The following is a 19,408-nucleotide window of genomic DNA, read 5'->3' on the forward strand; positions in this document are numbered from 1 at the left end:
CTGCTGCCCAAGAAGACCGAGAGCCACCACAAGGCCAAGTGAGGAAGAGTAAGGTTAGGGACATTGCAAAATAAAGGCTCTTTTCAGGGCCACCTACAGGTTCAAAGAAAAGGCTGATACACATGATCCGCGTTTCCATATTTTTGGTGCTGTTTCTTGCGAGAAGGAGGAGCAACTCTACTGGTAATCTTAGGCTTAGTCTGACCTACAGAAAGGGCAATTTGGAGATCGTCAGGGCTGAGGCTAACAGGCTCAGAAGAGTTTATCCAAAAGTTGCAGATGGAACCAGATGGGCAAATCCCTGAGCCCACTTTAATGACGGTCCTATCAATTACTGGTTGTAAACGGCCAAAAGTAAAGCTAGAATGCAGTGACTATTGTCCCAGGACAAATTTAGCGACCTGAGTATAGTAGAAGAGTCCTGGAAAAGGACGACCTGACTTAAGTGGCCTAACTAGACAATTTTCACCAGGTGATGGAATTCTTAGGGGTCATTTCCATTTTCTTCAGGATTTCATTCTGAAGGGAGTTACAGTCTGATTTATTGATTAAAGATACACAGAACTTACTGAACCCATACTGGTAAATCCTTGGTCCTATTTCTTTGGAGTCCTATTTCTTTAGTAACATTATATACTCCTGTATCTACTTAATTCACTCTTACAGTAGCTCAGGACACAACAATGGATGCAACCTAGATATCTGCCTCCACTGAAATGACTTCTAGGCAGCGGAGACATAAACATACAATAGGTTAGGTGATAAATGTCCTATGAAGAAAATAGAGAAGCTATAGAGCTTAACAGGGACTCCTATTTTAGATAAAGGGTAAGTGTAGATAATTTCTTTAAAGGTATTACCTGATCAGAGGCCTACATAAATCAAAAGAAGATGAGCAAGGTAGACATTAGGGGAGGAGAATTCCAAGTAGAGGGAACTGAAAATGCAAAGGCCTAAGACAGAAAACATGTGGCCTTTGTTGGGAACAGCCAACAGGCCCTTAAGGGTATGATAGAAAAGCAGGTGGTGGGGAGCACAATATAGGACTTTGTAGGGTGAGTGAATTAATGTGTATGAATAATCAGAAACAATAGCAATCGTAATCTCCGAGATAGTAAATTTGATAATGCCAATCAGATGTGAAAATTTATGGACTCCAACCCCCTTTAAAAAAAAAAAAAAGACACTATAAAAGTAGTATTAACTTTATCATGTGGTTCACAAAGATTTAGGAGCACGCAGTTTGTAATTCAATACATACAGATTTTTTTGCTACTGAATGGAAGGAAGAAATTTTCCTCTGTCCAAGTTTCTTCTAACAATTAAATTGACATGAGACAGATTAACAGGAGGAAAAAAAAAAAAGTTTTATTATGTGCCTGGGGTGGCCCAGTAATGAAACAGACCTGAAAGAATGATCAAAGCAGGCAGTTTTTATACATTTTAGACAAAGACAAAAAAAGTTGTGAGGATTTGACAGGATAAAGAAAACGGATGTTTGGGAGCCTGAATTAGTTAGGAATTCTAAGTCAAAGTTGGGCTAAGGTAGTAGATTAGTAAAGAAGTAACAAGGTGTGTTTCTACAGCTTGCTTGGCTCTAAATTTCCTATCTCTGGTGATAAGGATGTCTTACTTCTTAGCCCTGGGAAGGTACCTTGAATAGGGGAGATGTGTTTCCTGCTTTCAGGGGCCAAAGGACCGTGTGATGTCCTTGCACCTGCTGTTTCCCGAGTAGTTTCCTTTCAAAATAATCACTATGCTCTGTGGTACACTTTGGGGCGGCCTGCCCCGGGCCCCTACACTACTCCTAGTCTTTGCGTGTAGAAACCCTATTGACTAAAACAAGCATAAAAGGCAAGAGACCCATGGAAAAGATTATGGTGACATAGCCATGCAGGTCAGGTTCTCTGGGAGCAGATGCCAAGGTGGAGTTTGGGGTACAAGGTGTGATTAGGGACCAAGAGCTGTGAAAGGAGGAAGAGGAGCGAGGATGGGGCAGAGGAGAATGTCAGGCAGACGTGGGCGCTCTGACTCCGGGGTGGCCTGCCAGCGATTCCCCAGGCTGGGCGAAAATCCCCCTGGACGAGTGTTTCTAGCCCTACTTTGCTCCACCTGGGCTGTGGGCTGCCCTGGACAAGGGTGTGACCTTGAGTGGGGTAAAGCAAACCCCGGGGGGAGCTCAGCGGCTGCCCAGCTTCGGACCACAGTCACTCTGCAGCAGGGCAGCAAGTCGTCGTGGGGGGGCAGGGGGAGCGCCCTCTGGACACCACATATTTAAGTCTCTGACATACATTAACATGAATATAAAGATCAACGTTATGTCAGTGATGGTATTTGAAAAACTTTTTAGCATATATAGCTAGTATTAACTACTTTCATCAGGGAATTCAAAAGGGATGTGTTTTCTTTTTAGAGAAATAATGAGAAAACCGACAGACTTTCTGAAAATCTTTAGTAACATTATATACTCCTGTAAGAGCCTTGGATGTTTCCATCCTTGCAAATGGAAGGTGACATAAAACAATTATAAGGACTACGCGAGGATCTTCCACTGGCCTGCTCGCCTTCCTCCAGATCCAGCAAATCACTTCACACATCTGCTACTGGGAAAGAATCCAGCTTTGCCCCATTAGGTGAAAGCTTCGAGATGAATAGTTGAGGCCCAAACGAGAGGAGAGTGAGCCTTTAAGGAGAGGTTTAAGGGTAGAATCCCCATGATGAGATTTGAGATTAGCGCTCTTACAAGAAGAGGAAGAGACCAGCACACCTCCCTCCCCACAGCCCACAAACAAATTACATGAGCACGCAGGGAGATGGCAACCCCTACAAGCCAGGAAACAGGTCCTGAGCAGACTCTGAGTCTGTTGGCACCTTGATCTTGTACTTCCTAGACTCCAGAACAGTGAAAAATAACTGCGTCGCTGGGTGAACTGGGGACATCCTGGGCCCTAGGACATCGACCCAGCCAGACCCAAAGGAGTCCAGAGAACTCTTGGGCTTGTCCTGAGAAGGAATTCAAGGACAGACATGTACACAGGGGACACGTGACAGAGGCAGAAAAGTTTATTGAAGCAAAAGTAACACTCTCAAGTTATGAGAGCAGGCAGCTCAAGAGGGAAAGAGAGAGCTGTGTGCCCCAGGAGTTGGGTTTCTATCTTTTATTGACCGTTGTTAACTAGGGGGCAGAATATTTATTACTTGGGGCTGAAAGCAGGGTTTCCCGCCTTTTCTTCCTCACTTGCCCAGGGCTTTCCTGTCATGGTGCCACCATCTTGGGCCTGTCTGGTGGAATCCGGCTTCTCGCGGATGCTGCCGGGACAGGCCTCTGACCTTCCCCACAGCTGCCCATGGCCTCCTCCTTGCTGGCCTCCGGGCATCCTGTTAGAGCCTCACTAACTGTCTAACATTTGTTAAGCCACCCAGCCTATCTCTTCTGGGCCTTTTGGCTAAGATCAAGTGTAGTAGCTGTTCTTATCAGTTTAAGCCACTCAGCCTGTGGTATTTGTCATACCATCTCCAACTGAGGAAGACAACAAAGTACAGTGTTACTTCTTCAGTCAGATTCTCAATTTGTAAGAGATAAATCTGTAAATCAGGATATTATCTACCCCAACACACAGCCCACACATAACTGCCTTCTCTTAACTACCTGGTCTTACATACTTTGGTCTAAAGTGTGCAAAACTTGGGTGAGAATGTTCAAAAGAAGATGTTGGAAGATTTTAGCAGGAGTATCACTATCAGATTTGCATTAACAAATACCAAATGAGAAAGAATAAAACTAGATTTAATTATCCAAGTAATGTTTACTGAAAATGGGGATCACAATACATACTTTTCCCCATGTTCCATTCTTTACCCCCTCATCGTCATACCTATCACTAGATGGAGCTGTTGTAATGCATTGGGGATAGGGAACAATTGTAAGGTCAAATCTAATATTTAATATCAAATCAAATATTTATACCCCAAAGTAACTGCATGATTCAGATAATTAATAATGACAAAATCTCAGAAATACATGTGGTTATGGATAATGAGGATGCTTGACTAAGGACAAAAGAATATAACTTTATACCAGGCTGACTTTGTTGACATGGCTTCACTTACCAGGGAATCTCAATCCTAGGTGTGCTATTCTAAGCACCTGATAGGAGTTTTGATTATTTACAAGAATGCCTGACTGATATCTAGATCCACAATTGGCTGTTGGTATATGAATTTAAGATCCCAAGTCTTCCTTGGAATATATAAAGGAAAGTATCAAAAGAACTCTGAGGGTAAAATTGCTCGTGCAAATGAATATTGTTTGACCTATCAAAAGCTAACCTTCTATTCATGGCAGAATTGCTAAACTCACTGAAATTTTTGTGGGGAAATCATTGCATCTCCTACTTTGTTTGCTTGAAAAGTTTACAAATTAATAAAATTATCAGACCAGAACTACAAAGCACTGTCAGGGATCGGCCTGTCTGATGTGGTCTGGCCCCCCCGCTAAATAAATCAGAAGGCCCCCTGAACATACTGTCAGTCTCCAAAATGTCCTTTCAGTAGATCAGTTTACATAAAGAGATAATATTAGGGTTGTCCCGTCCCTCTCCTGGGGAGAAGGAGTACTGTGTTACAGTGGTCATTTCCCCCCACTCTACCCTCAAGAACTAACCCACCAGTGTTGCCAGAAGCAACTAGAAATCATGGTGAGCTGCCTCTCTTCCCCAGAGAATCAGGTATGACGGTGCAGGGGCGCTTGATTTCAGTGTCTCACCAAGTGTGCGGTCATCTATTCTTCATCTCTTACCACCCATCCAATGTTTGCACCAAGTGGAGAGAAGTAGGAAGTTTAAGTTCGCAGAAAAGATCAAGAATTCAGCTCCAGACATACTAAATGTGAAACGTCTATCAGACATCCAGGGGAGGTACCAACCAAGAGGCTGAATATCACGTTTGGAGTTGGGGGTAGAGGTCTTGGCTGAAATGCCAGAGTGTGGGTACAACCAGATCTAATCCCCAAGGTACTGAGAGAAGGTGGAGAACAAGACCGAGCCTTGAGGACTTGAGGATGGAAGCATGAATCGGTGCATAAAACTGAGGACTGGGGGCTAAGGAAAAGGGACAAAAGTCCAGGGTGCGGGGTCCAAACGAAGAAATATTTCCAGAGGAGGGAGCGGCCACCCGTGTCAGGCGCTGCCGGGAAGTCAAGCACGATGAGGACAATCAACTACCCATTAGTGAAATGTGAACGTGTAAGTGGAGAGTTTGGGGAAACGCAGGCTGAAATCCATTCCCTAAAAGCAATGCGATGAAGGAAGGAAGACAGTGTGATGACACTTTCAGAAACTGGAAAGACAGTGACGTCAGTCGCTCAAAGGGTATTCGGGGAGCAAGGGAACACGTCTTCCAGATGAAGGAAATAAAAGCATCTCTGAATCCTGATAGGAAAGATCCCCTAGAGATTTGTTTTTTAATAATATAGGAGAGAGGGAAGAGTTGCTAGAACTATTATGCCCTTGCGTGGGAGAGAGGTTCTGAAATTTATTTCTTCTCTCTTTTTTTTTAAGATTTTATTTATTTATTTGACAGAGAGAGACACAGCGAGAGCTGGCTGCGGGACTTGATCCCAGGATCCTGGGATCATGACCTGAGCCGAAGGCAGACGCTTAACTGACTGAGCCACCCAGGCGCCCCCTGAAATTTATTTCTTATAGAAAATACAAGAATGCCAGGAGGAGGTAAGTGCCTGGCGTTGGTGAATGTAGAGCTAGTTGGTTAGACTAGGCCAGCCTGGCTTATCCGCACGATCCGCACGGTGACGGGTCAGGGAAGATCCTCAGAAAGGCCTTTAAGTATAAAAAGCACAAGAAAAGAGGCTGTCCTCCGGGGCTTTGCCACACGGAGGACCAGGACACACAGGATTGGCTTTCCCTTCTCCTCAGAGAGAGACACATGCAGATCAATCCAATTGCCAAAAAACAGGCCAGCGGAGAATGCCGAAGGGCACGAGGGTCCACAGCAGCTTTCTAAATCAGGGGCTTTAGAGGAAGCCCCTGAGGGAAGGAGAGGAAGAAGAGGGCCGCCTCCAGCAGGCCTGAGCAGGCAGCAGTCCACATTCCCCTTCCTTTGGCTGAGCGGAGCTCCTGTCCTGGAGACCAGAAAAACCCCTACTTCCCTTCTGGGATCAAAAACTTCATCTGAGGAGCAGGTAATTCTTCAGCAAACCTGCCAGTGTTAGGATGGATGGCTCTGTGCAACCTAGAAGAAAAGAGACAAACTCTCAGAAAATTAAGCACAGCATTTTGGCTCTGCTGAGAAGCGTTATGTAGACAGCTGTTGACGTGCTTCTGAACTCCTTCGCTTGCATTTTCTGTGGATCTTTGCCCACCCGCGGCCCTAACCCCGGCATCCATCGTCCACACACAATAAAACCAGGCTTCAGTGCGTGGCCACCGGCTGTTGGGAGAAGTCGCTTTCATAGAGCACGGAATTGCAATCTCTGTCCATCACTCATTCTGCGGCCAAGCAATATTCACGCAGAACCTGCTAAAAGTGGAGCCCCGAGCAGAACTACTGAACAGAACAGTTACTCCTTCTGGGGGCACAGTGGGGTAGGGAGGGGAGAGCAGACTGCCCCTTAATTAAAGTCACTGCAGCAAGTAATATGTCACAATGTCATAATAAGGGGCATTGAAAGAGAAGAAAAAGGGATCACGGAACAGAGAAAATACAATTCAACGTAGACTGGCAGGAATGCCTTGCGTGGAGAGGGGAGCTCAGGGGCAGCTTCCCCGATGGACTGAAGCTAGCAAATCGGACCCGGCAAAGAGCGGGCAGGTCGGCCGGGCAGCCTGCGGGGGGCGGGGGGGAGGGCCCGTGGAGCTTCGGGCCGCACGAGCCGCACGCTGTTCCCTCCCGGTTCTGGCAAGCCCGTAGGCCCGACGGAGAGGTCCTAAGGCGGCTGCGGCCGGTGCGCGCAGCGCGGCCTGCGGGCTGGGGCCTCGGGGCCTGCGGCGGGTGCGCGGCTCAGGACCCGGGACGCCGCGAGGGGCGGGACTGCGCGCCCAGCCCCGCAGACCGTGACCGCTTGGGCCACAAGTGGTTCCCGGGAAGGCTCCCTTCGAAGCAGCGCCTCTCCAGCCCGGGCCGGAGGTCGGAGCACTTCGAAAGGCGGCGAGAGCCGCGCGCGGCTGGGAGCGGACGTGAGCGCGGTGGCTTCGTGAGTGCGAGCGGCCGCGAGCGTGGGCCAGGTGCCTGCGGGGACACTTCTCCCCTTTGGGTTGTCGGCCCGGAGCGAAGCCCCGGCGAGAGCAGGGCCACGAGGCGGGCCCCGGGCTCGTCCGGGGAAGGCCGCCCGTCGAGGCGCGCGGGTGCGGGCCGCGCACGCCGGGGTGGCCGAGGAGCGGGGCGGCGGGGCCGGCGGCGGGCGGCGCCCCGTGGCGCGCCGTGATCGCACAGTGGTCAGTACTCTGCGTTGTGGCCGCAGAGCCACGGCAGGAGTCTCGGGGCCCTCGGCGCGCCTCCGCTTTTCCCGCGCGCGTCCGCCGAGCCAGAGACGCCCTCCACCCCCTGCCCGCGCTCTCGTGGGGCTGCTTCGCTCCGCAGCCCGTCCCGAGTCCCGCGGTCCCGTTGGCACCGCCCGGAAGCCCCAAGAAGAACGTGAGGCGACAGAAAGGGACCTAGAAGTCCTTTCCCTTTGGCGCCAGGGAATGCGCACCCAGGTTGGTTGTGGCAATCTTTCCCAGCACACGGACCGCGCAGGCCACCCGTCGGGGCTGGGCCGGTGCGGAGAAATTGCGAACCTCTGGAGAAGATGGGAAGAACTTTGGGGGGAAACATTACGGCTCAGAAGCATATCTAGCCTCTTCAGCTTCCAGAGCGATTTCGAAAGGGGCAGGTGGACCGGGTAAGGTGGCTGTAGAGGAGAGCCGACGTGAGGTGGGAGGGGGCTGGAAGGGGACAAGCAGACGCCCACGGAACTTCCAGAAGCCTGCGTCTCCCAGGGCACAGCGCTCTGACAACGCACAAGTTGCTTCTCATCTCCCCCTGGGCCTGCAGATACTGAAGGCCCCACAGTGACTGTCTTCTGCCTGAAGATCTTCCATTTCCAAAAGCCTTCCCTTCTTAAGGCTGAACTAGCCCCCATTCCTCCCCCAACCGTCTGACACAGATTCTGAAACTCGCACCAGCAAACCTTCAGAGATATTGTAACTGGGCTGAAGTGGCTTATACTTTGGATGTCATCCCTCTGGTGGCCCCAGAGGTTTCATTCCACTCACAGTGTCATCCGTGGTCACCTGTATCACATCTGCTCTTTCATGTGTGTTATTTCTACTCGGTTTTCCATGGGTGAGGACAGGAATCAAGTATGTATTGACCCAGGAGGATCAGTTCCTGTCGATTCTTCTGCCACCAGGGAACAAGGAAAGTCTGATTTCGAACAGAGGCAAACCCCTGAATCTTGCACACATTTTCTTCCGTTCTTCCTGGCCTGAGTCGCAGGAAGTCACAGACTATGGCCCAGAGGCTACCTCTTCGTAACAGGGTTAGGGTCCTAAATCTGGCACCGAATTAACCTGTAGCACCAGGTGAGTGAGGGGGTAAAGAAGACCAATACTCTGAATTTGCTCAAAAAAGAGCTTGCTTGGCATGTACCAAATGGTACTTGGCGCCAAGCACATGTCTACATTAGATGTATCAAGGTCTCTGGCTCATGAGTATATTGTGTAGCTTTGAATAAGCATCAGCCAATCTGGTACAAACTGAGCAGGGGAGTTATGTGACAAAAACTTTGCATTTTCCAGGTATCCTTTCATGAGTGCATGAGTATCAGTCTGGGAGCATCCTACACAACCTGCTGACAACCTTTGCAAAGAGAAAACTGCCCTCCTCTCTGGCATTCATGATCTGGTTTTTAAATTTCTCTGTGCCTCATCATCCTCATCTCTCAGGGGATGCTAATGAGAATGACCACTTTTTACAACTGTTCTAAAGACTTAAGGGCCTAATATGCATGATGGCACTAGCTTACTGAGCTACAAACCAAAAACATGATCAAATAAGCCATTGTTGTTATTGTTAAAAAAGTAAATCTCACTGCTACTTCTGTGGCCGAGGGCCTTGGTGAAGCAGTGATGTTGCAAACACCCACGCAAAACTCAGCATCTTTTTTATAAAAAGATTTTATTTATTTATTTGAGAGAGAATGAGAGACAGAGAGCACGAGAGGGCAGAGGGGGAAGCAGACCCCCCGCTGAGCAGGGAGCCCGATGCGGGACTCGATCCCGGGATCGAAGGATCATGAACTGAGCCGAAGGCAGTCGCTTAACCGACTGAGCCACCCATGCGCCCTCAGCATCTTTTTTAAATGACTGCAATCTTGTGCTGTTTTCATGGTAATGAGCTCATTCCCACCATGGCAGGCAGCGTTTTGTCCATCCTCAGGATTAAGGCTTACTTCAAGATTTCAGCTAGTCTATTTCTAAAGCTGATCGTCGCCAAAATGTTTGCCAATATTAGAGGCTATCAATTTGGGGAAGGCACAGAGAGAGGTCTTGGAGAAAGGCAGATGGTAGGAAGAAGGCCACAAGTCAGGGAATCGGGAAAAGGAAATACTGACGTCCAAGAAACTTTCTTTTACTATGAGCAGAAGTCCCTCTGGACTAGCACACTAGGTGGGGGCTTGGAGTATTCATTTCTCCCCAGTGTGCAGCGATCTGTCCGTACTGGGACCATTCTAGCATCTCCTTTATGCCAGCCTGGCTGCTCGTATTTTGGAAAGCTTTTCAACAGGAGAAACGAGGGGCTTTTCCTCCAGGACCTCACAAAGAACCTCAGGAGAGAAAGCTTAAGAAGTGTGTAGGTGCTGGCCGTGGGATGAGCCAGGTGGCGAGCAGAAGGTCCCGGCTCCCAGCAACAAGATTCAGAAGCAGCCCTACATTTGGTTAAGGAATAAAACTTGGATCTGAACCTCCACAGGCCTCCAGAGGCCTTCTTACTGCTCTGTGTCCTTCTTACGGCCTTCTTAGTCTTCCCTTGAAGTGTGAGGCCCAGGGCAGGACAGACTCCTAAGGACAGAGGTTGGAAGAGGAGGGGGGCAGATCGGAGCAGATCAGGTACAGCAGTCTTAATGAGAAGAGACAGAAGGGGTGACTCACGTGGCATCTCCCTCATGGCTCTTGGTAGACCCAAGGCTGAGAAAGAGTTTTTAGCAATTCTCCTCCACTGCTTTAGCTAAAATATCTAAAATCTTTGCTTTTCACATTTCAGCCTGTGAGCTGCCTGTAATTCATTTTTATGTATATTTTAAAGTACGGATTTTTTCCCCAAATATGGATAATTGAGTCCACGCTACTTAATGAATAGTTGACATTGCCCTCTGCCCCGTCCTGCCACCTGGGTCAGATACGATGGTTTCATTATTTGCTTTGGTCTATATTGTGCCATCCATTCTGTTCCATTGGTTTACTTATATACCTCTGCAAAAATACCATATATATTCATTGTTATCCTTTGCAGCACCTGTAATATTTACAAGAGGAAGCAGTTCAGGGCACCTGGGTGGCTCAGTCAGTTAAGCATCTGCCTTCCACTCAGGTCATGATCCCCGGGTCCTGGGATTGAGTCCTGCATCAGGCTCCCTGCTCAGCGGGGAGTCTGCTTCTCCCTCTGCTTCTCCCTCTGCCTCTCACCCTGCTCATGTTTGCTCTCTCTCAAATAAATAAATTTTAAAAATCTTAAAAAAAGAGAGAGAGAAAGCAGTTCTACTATCTTTTTCTTCTTTTTAAAAATGATTTAGCTTGCCAAACTCTCTAGTCCTTCCCAGTATTAGAATCTGTTGGAATTCTGATTGAACTCTCACTTAATATATATTATAATTTTAAAGAAACTTTGCATTATTTTATAAAGCTCTTGCTCTTGTTAATATGGTGTATCTCTATATTTACTTGAGCAGTTTTTGATCTTTCCATATTTCATAACTCTTCCTGTGTAAATATCATACATAATTTGTCAGATTAATTCTTAGGTATAATTTTCCAAGCCTTATTCTCTATATGCTTCTGAATTAAAACTATGAACTGTATCTAGCAAATGTGCTAAACTCATTTATTGATTTTAAACGCGTATCGATCCTCTGTTTTCTCTATAGATATCATATCATCTGCAACTAATGGTTCCTTATTTATTCCTTTTTATTCCTTATCTATTCCTTTCCAATTTTAAATCGTCCTAACAGACTATGAATTCTCCTCCCATGTGGGGTGAGTAATGTTATTTTTATTTGCACAGTTTTCAATAGATCTTATTTCAACCCCAAATTCATCCCCCAGTTATTGAAATCTCTTTTGAGAATGTCTACCCACGTCCAAGTTGCTCTCCACTTTTCATCTCCTTGAGTTTGCCTTCCCCAGACATTCCTGACCTCTTGCAGTCTGGCTCCCTGTGAATAAATGAGGCTTCTGTCATCTTGGCCCATCCCTTGCTCGTCTCTTATGCTGTATTTATATCTCATACTTTCTGTGTCTCAAGTCTCCCTATTTCTCAACTGACATTTCATTTTTACAGAGATCCTGGGGAAGGGAGTACTAAAGGTAAACTTTACAAAGCCAAGTACATTTGAAAATGTCTCTCTTTTGTGTTCATACTTGATGGATACTCGGGTTTCACATTGAATCTAGGGTGGATTTCATCTTTGAGATTGGAAACCATTGCTTCATTGTCTTCTAGCTTTCAATGTCAACCTTGAAAAATCAGCTGTTCTGTTAACTGATCCTTTTTGTGACTTGTGTTCCGCCCGAAACACCCCCAGAAGATTTTGTTCTTTTCTGTTTGCTCGGTAGTCAAGGATTGGACTATTTTTATCCTTTTGACTGAATATTCAGTGATCCCTGACTGCCTAGAAGTTTTTTTGGGGGGGGTTGTGATATGTACCTGATTTTTCGAAGTTTATCTTCCTTGCATTTTCCCTATTATTTACTTTTAGAAGTAATATTTAGCTATAACACAGCCTCATCTTTTCCTCAAGTATAATTTTTCTCTCTCCTTCAGCACTATGTTTTTGCTTGATATTCCAGAATATCCCACACTTTCCGATCTACTGTTGAATCTTCCATTTCTGATCATATATTTTTGTTTTACAGGAGCCTCTTTCCTTGCGTAGAGAGACACACCTGTTGTTTGGGTACCCAACGCCGTGTCCCACCTCTCTGAGTACCTCAGTGTATTCTCAGCATTGTTCCATCGACCTAGCCCTTATCCCTCAAGTTGCTCTTTGTTTCTGTGTTTTTCGTACCTTGCTGTAATACAGTCTTCAAACATGTGACAATTCGGACTCTTCTATTCCCAGCCAAGAGCAGGATGCTGGAAAGGTGACGGGCAGCTCGGGCCCTTCGACGGCACGGTTCCCCGGGCGGGGAAGCGGCCCTGAAGGGGCCCGGGAGGGCGCAGTGCGGGGGGCCGAGGTCTTGGCAGGTGCGCCCTGTCTCCAGCGCAGCGGGCGGCCGCGGGCGGCGCCCCCAGGCCGGGCCCCTGCGCTGCGTCCCGACCCCCGGCCCGGCTGCGCCGCCTGACCCGCACCCCGTCCGCGCCCGCGCCCGGGCGGACAGTCGCGGCAAGTCCTGCAGGGCGTCCCTCGGGCCCTGCCGGTGGCTGCACGCGGCGGGAGCAAGCCTGGTGTCTCAGCGCTCCCCGGAAGCCTTAACGTAAAAAAAGCGAGGGGTGGGGGTGGGGGTGGGGGTGGGGGTGGGGGGGAAGCACGGGAAATAAAACCCGCAGCCACCCCGCCGCTTGCCTTCGAGCCGCGGCGGAAAAGAGAGCGCGGCGCCGCTGGTTCCACTGGGGATCGAACCCAGGACCTTCTGCGTGTAAAGCAGACGTGATAACCACTACACTATGGAACCGCGAGCTGCCGAGCGCCCGCCTGTCCCCGGTACAAAAGTCGCCGAGCAAACACGTCGAAAAATGCCTGCTCGGGTCGAGGAAATTGCAAACCAAGCGAGCAGCACTGTCCTGACCTTTACTTGCGACCGGGGCGGAGCTGGGGTTAAGCTTAGGACGTTTATGCACCATGATGGGACACACATACATGTTTTCAACTCTCGGGGTTCAGAGCATGCCACCCCAAAATACGCATCGCTGGCATATTGCTTATTTTGAGTCAAAGGCACTTGAAAAACAGCAGGTGGAAGAAAGAGAACTCTTGACCTTCCTTTTTCTTCCTGAAAGCAAGGCGTAGAATACCCCGAAAGGGAGCCCCTCCCTGCCCCCGGAGGAAGGAAGCCTTCTTATCGCCAGAGCCAGGGCGTCCAGGCCAAGAGAAAGCTGGACCAAAACCCCGGTTAAACTAACCCTTATCTTCCTAGTCACTTGGCCACGGTTAACTGCCCTCCCCACAACCCCTTTGTCTTGTCCCATTTTCACACCGTTGGCCCAACCTAGTATGTAGGCCAGGGGCTCTGCTTCTTGGAACCTTTTTCTTCTTGTGAGGGCCCCCACGTCCGTGTAAAACTGACTTCCTGACATGTGTGTGTTCTTTCCTATTAATCTGTTTTATGTCCGTTTAATTCTTAGGCCCAGCCAGAAACCCTAAAAGCATAGAAGAGAAATTTTAGCTCACTTACACAGTCTCTGTTTCCTCCTTCCTGGGACACAGTATGGGTCTGAGGGTCTCCTTCAAACTCTGGGCCCTGCTCTCCAGAGCCTTAGGGAAGAGTTAGGAGGTGAAAGTCAAGTCACTGGTGAGCACCACTAGGCCGAGGAGGTTGTTTGTGGGCCACATAATCCTTCTGTGTCGCCCGAGGTCTTCTCACTTCACATTTTAGCTTAGGATAAAATTCCAGTACACTTAGAAACTGATGGACTTGGGCAGTTATGCCAAATCCATGGTAGGCTAAGACCATGGTAGAAAGATCCAATCATGTACCTAGTAAACACTGCCTTGTAGGATTAGTTTCCCAAACTCTGGTGGTAAGGTGCAGGATTCTAGGAGAGAGAAATATAAGCAAATTTCCTGAGTGCAAAATAGAAATTCATAGGTTTTCTGGAACCAACAAGAGGGGTTTCCAGTTCCTATTGAAAAGGACAAATGAGAAGATTATTTGCCACAAGCAAGGATTAGACTCATGCAAACTTTTTTTTTTTTTTTTAGACTCATGCAAACTTTAAGTTCAGCATCTTGCCCACTCGTGCATCCCAGCAACTTAGAATCTGTATTCTCGTATCTTTTTCTTGTAAGAACAGTTTGGGAAACCTAGGGTTGACCTTATAGGTCCGTGAAACATAGGCCCAGGATTACAAGAACATAAACAAAAAAATCTATGGAAGATTATCTGATGGGAAATTCATAAAATATAATTCAAACAATTGTTTTATTAAAATATATTCTTCCCATGCTATGATGTGTACAGGGTACTAGGAAATAACTGGATTCTTCCTGACCTTGCAGATAAATATTCTAACAGGAAAAATGCATGATTTTATTAAATACCTAATTGCATGAAAATATGAAGAGGCTAAGATAAAGGACACCACACAAGCAATCACACATCTTGGAGACCCTTACCAAACCAAAGCTTTGAGAACCAGAAGACACAGTTCTAATAGATTGTCATACAAAAAAAACCAGTACACTTATCTAGAGTACTAGATGGACCAACGTCTCAAATCTGAAAAAGAAAATCTACACATCTTTTGTTTTTTTAGAGAGGACATTTTTTAACTTAGTAACAGAGAAAGACCTCTGAAGCATAACCTCAAAAATACAAACCATGGGGTGGGGGGAAGAGAAATCCTTAACAAAATCAAGGATCTGTCATTAAGTTCCTCCACTGACAAGTCAACAGACAGGTAACACATTGGGAGATGATTTTGCAAGATCTAAAATTCACAGTAGCCCAATAACCACAATACACAGTATCCCCCCCGCCCCGCCCCGTGCATCAATGTGAAAGACACACCAACCTCAATAAGAACATAGGCAAATTATAAGAAAAGAGTCAATGTCCTAAGATGCAGGGCCAGTAGCTAACATATAAACCGATGCTCAGAATCTTTAGAAGGCATAAATGCAAATTAAAAAAAAAAAACAATGATGAGATTCATTACGCTATGCATATTAGATTACAAAGCAGAAAGCTGAATAGTGTCGAGCGTGGACAAGAATAATGGGGCATGCACAGCTGGTGGAGTGTGGACTGGAGAATAGACTGGGATTAGTTAGTCATTCTGCTCCTACAACCCAATGAAATTCTCAAACACGGACATAAAGGGGGTGGAGGAAAAGGTGGTGTAATTTGGACTCGGGGGACAGTGGAGGCAACCTGTGAGTCCGCCACTGGGACAGAAGAGAGGAAACACATCGTGAGTGCCCACCAAGGCATTGTATATAGCGGTTAGAAGCCACGATTTAGGTAGACACAGGGCAATTTTGATGGCTCTTAAAGTCATGATGTTTTTAAAAGACACAAAAATATATAATATACCATTTATGTAAATTTATTATATATGTGCACACAATGTCAACTTTACAAAAAATACATATTGAAATGATGTACAATAAACAAATTAGCTTATATAAGGAGAGGCGTGGCAGCAGGACCTCGGGACAAAGGGAATGCATAAACCTTGAAGTGTTGTAAGAAAAGGCAAATAGGTCAGATACAGGGTAGACTGGAAAAGCCGGAGATGTCCAGAGGAAAGCAGGTAACAGAGGATCTGTCCCGAGGAAATCTCCCACGTGCTTTCTCACCCCGCCAGAGTCTCGCCCTCTGTGGCTGCCCAGTGAATGCGTAGTCGTCACCCTCATAGAGCACAAAGTGGGTATCTAAACACCGCAGGATGATGGTCCCACCTGCTCTTCCACGCTAAGCTGCATTCAGGCCACACCCGCCACGACCCCTTCTGCTTTTCCAACACCTGCGGCAGAACTTGTCAGAGGAGAGGTCATGTGACTGGACTAAGCCCCTCCCTGTGCCAAGCCCAGATCCCACGGGCATCCTGGGGGGGGGGGGGGCGGGGGTTAGTTATCACATTGTACCCCAGTTTTCTCCTGACTTCTCAGTACCCTCCACTCGGTTTTTCTGTCTTGATGAAGACAGAGATCAAGTCAGTTTGAACCCAGCGGGTCAATGAACAGAACCAGACTGTGCCTAAAGTCGTTTCCTCCTGCGGAACTCCGCGCTGAGCAACAAACACATCGTGCGGGGCTCTAAACCGTCTTTGAAAGAAAGGGCCTGACATTGCCTGGTTTGGGCAAGTTGGAAGCTGGGTGGCCGAAAATCTCTGCATCAGCGTATCCTCATCTCGGCCAAATTAGATAAAATGGAAGGAAGCATAATAGTCTTGTTCAAATGCAATAAATTAGCTCAGAAGGTAGCACTGTGGGTTTGTAACCTGGGGGTAGTGGGATTAGTTCTCACTGTTTGGGGGGTGGGGGGGTAGGTGTTAGGGCAAATTGTTTACACTTGTTTTCTTGACCGCCCTCTAGAATACAAATTCTGTAAGGAAGGAAAGTTTGTTTGTTTCTTGTTCACTGTTCTATCTTCGATACCTAGAAAAGTACCTGACATACATTACCTACTCAACATTTGTGGACAAAATGAATGAATTAAAGCAGAAACAAAATTAAAAGGTGCTGCAATATCCAATATTTCCCCTAGATGGCGGTAGTCGCCATAAAATAGGAATGTAACCCATTTTTTTTTTTAATTTGAAATTTTTAAAACCTTGCATTGAAGAATGCATTTTTTAAATGTTGAAGTTTCTGTTTTAGTAAAAGCTCAGAAACACAGATATCTTCTCTTTGTCACAAAATCAAATGAATTTCTGACAAATTGCTACATTTCACAGAAAATGGTATAAATATGATATAACTGAACATAAATGCAAAAAGGGGCTCCGTGGCTTAGCTGGTCAAAGCGCCTGTCTAGTAAACAGGAGATCCTGGGTTCGAATCCCAGCGGGGCCTTCTTTGTTTCGTTTTCTATTTTCAACAGTGTCGTTGCCTTGGAATATGTTGGAGTTGCCTTGAAGAATGTATATGGCAGGTAGAGCCTGTGTTCAATTGTTATTCCAGCTGAGGAGAGTCTCTTGCTAGGTGATTGCATCACATGATGAGGGACTGGGATGAAGGGAAAATGAGTCACATTTCCATAGCTGATCAAAGCGATGGCTTTGCTGATGATAGGTAAGACCAGGTTAGGAACCGAGCACCAGTCATCTTGCAGTAGGTGATAGAAAGCAACATCTCACATTCTGTCTTGGAAGTTCAGTCTCCAAACCTCTAAATCTGTGACGGCCAATATTTTCAGCTAAATGACAGAGTTTGGTTGTCAGTGTCAGATGAGGAATTAATAAGCCATGGCATCCGGTTTGTCAGACTCATAGTTTATGAGGACAAGTAAGAGAGCACGGGGGACATTTACACTCTCACCATTCTGGTTTGGGCAACCCTAAGAACTGTCATCTTTGTGCATCTGAGTGTAAGGGGCAAGACCGGAGCTCAATGACCTTTTGAAGAAATAAGTCATAAGCTAAGCTAAAAGGCCTGGGTGGCACTGGCCTACACTCTGGGCTTTTCCGTCTTGTACAAAGAGATTTCAAAGGTTATGACTGGAGCTCCTTGAGAGTCACTGTCTTTAACCTGGTCCTGCCCCGTGCCTGAAATCCCACTTACACTCCACAGTAAACCTGGTTTCATCTTCCTTTTATTCCTAGCAGTTCTGCCCCTCCCAACTTCCAAAGGAATGTGAACAAAAACATGGCAGTGAAGGGTAGCAGATGATACCACCCCAAAATCTGCCACTTTGGCATATGGATTATTGCGAGCTGAAAGCAAGTGAGAAGAAGCAGATTCCCCAAAAGTTCTCTGCCCTCCCCCTACCTGCCTAGAAGCAGGACAGACGTTTACAAAGAGGTCCCTTCTTCCCTCTCTACCGGGAAAGACAAAGGTTACTCCCCAGAGACAACTTTAGAGCCTATCAGCCCGGCAATGAAGTCAGAAACTTCACTAGCTTCTATCTTTGCCCTTGGCCCGAATCTGCCTTCCCTTTGTTACATCATCTCAGGGCGGATTTATTGTCCTTTGGTAAAGATGCTGTAGGAGCTGGACTTCTGAGCCACCTCGACAGTTACTCATCTTTCCCCGGATGTCTCCCTCCTATACCTGGAATAAACGTGTTAACAAAATTCAGTTTGTTTTCCCCTTCTTAATCTTTCCTTACAGGGGTCTCAGCTCAGATTTCAGAAAGGCAGAAGGGAGATGTCTTCCCCCCCCCTCCCTTAAGTTACAAGCCTCATGTAACTTTCATATCGCAGTATTCTCTCTTTGCAGAAACTAAATCCAGGGAAGGGTGAAAATACCATTAGACCTACCGATCATATATTAAAGTGTTATTCCTGCCCTCTACCCACCAAGAACTCCGTCAGGGAGGAACAGACATGCTATCAGGTACCTGTCAATCCTTGTCTGAATTGTGAAGCGGGACAACCAGGACCCAAACCTGCCCTCAGAACACTGTTGGTTGCCCCCAACTCACAACAGATTAAAGGGAGGCTTCTCCACTGTTAATATCATTATTAATATATCCCCAGACCTCCCTCACAGCCTGGGTGCTGGACAAGGAAGTTGAATCCTCTCTCCTATGTCTTTTGCCAAACTTAGGAAGAGAAGGAGGAAGGAAGTTAGGAGGAAGGACAGAAGATGAGACAGAACATACATTTTAAGTTTTGCAAGATAACGGATTCAGTGAAGATTTTTTTTTTTTAGTGGGCTGACCATGAAATCTTCTTAGAAAGATAATGATAAAAAAATTCAAGAAAGCAAGGCAGGCAGATCAAAATAAACAAATAAAAAGGCTGCACACAAAAGGAAAAATGTTTGAAAATAAGGATATGTGGCAGTTTATAAGTAGTTGCCTTGGGTTTTAACAGATTTATAAATCAAATCCTGAAATATGGTTGTTAATGGTTGGTTTGTTTATCTATTTATTTACATGCTGGAACTGGCCGAATATTTCTCTTACATCTCAAGAGCCTCCTGTTCCTTGTTTTCATGCTTCGATGGGCCGGTCCACTCACCTGGGGGAACAGTCGGAAGTTTGGTATTTCAGGGTCCTTTACACTGGAAAACTGCTGTTGAGAAACACTGTAAACAACTGGACAAACTATGCCTCAGAGGTTTAAGTATCTAAAATACAAACTTGGAATGTTTGTTCCATTACAAACAATTCCAACACTAATGTTTACAATCCCTACTTATTAACTCATTTGAAGTTAACAAAGTGGAACACAATCCATGTTGATAACAGCTTGGTAATAGTATGAAAGTAGTTCCAACCTTGTGGATTCCTGAAGCCAGTCCTGAAATACAGTGTCAAAGTGTTCCAGGATGGGGGAGAGCATAACGAAGGACAGAATTTGA

At 46.5% G+C, this 19,408-nt stretch overlaps 1 protein-coding gene and 3 non-coding genes across 4 annotated transcripts in view; 3 read left to right on the forward strand and 1 right to left on the reverse strand.

Moving 5' to 3' along the window:
* LOC117997523 (histone H2B type 1-C/E/F/G/I) overlaps positions 1-19,408 on the forward strand; it is an 881,166-nt gene that overhangs the window by 368,975 nt on the left and 492,783 nt on the right. The gene's annotated exons all lie outside the window — the stretch shown is intronic.
* On the forward strand, positions 3,427-3,613 carry LOC117997545. The gene has a single exon (XR_004675847.1). It is a non-coding gene; the product is annotated as a U2 spliceosomal RNA (small nuclear RNA).
* On the reverse strand, positions 12,818-12,890 carry TRNAV-UAC. The gene has a single exon. It is a non-coding gene; the product is annotated as a tRNA-Val (tRNA).
* On the forward strand, positions 16,881-16,954 carry TRNAT-AGU. The gene has a single exon. It is a non-coding gene; the product is annotated as a tRNA-Thr (tRNA).

Source organism: Mirounga leonina, unplaced genomic scaffold (assembly GCF_011800145.1).
Source record: "Mirounga leonina isolate KUSES-001 unplaced genomic scaffold, KU_Mleo_1.0 Mir_366, whole genome shotgun sequence".
In the NCBI taxonomy this organism is placed as follows: Eukaryota; Metazoa; Chordata; class Mammalia; order Carnivora; family Phocidae; genus Mirounga; species Mirounga leonina.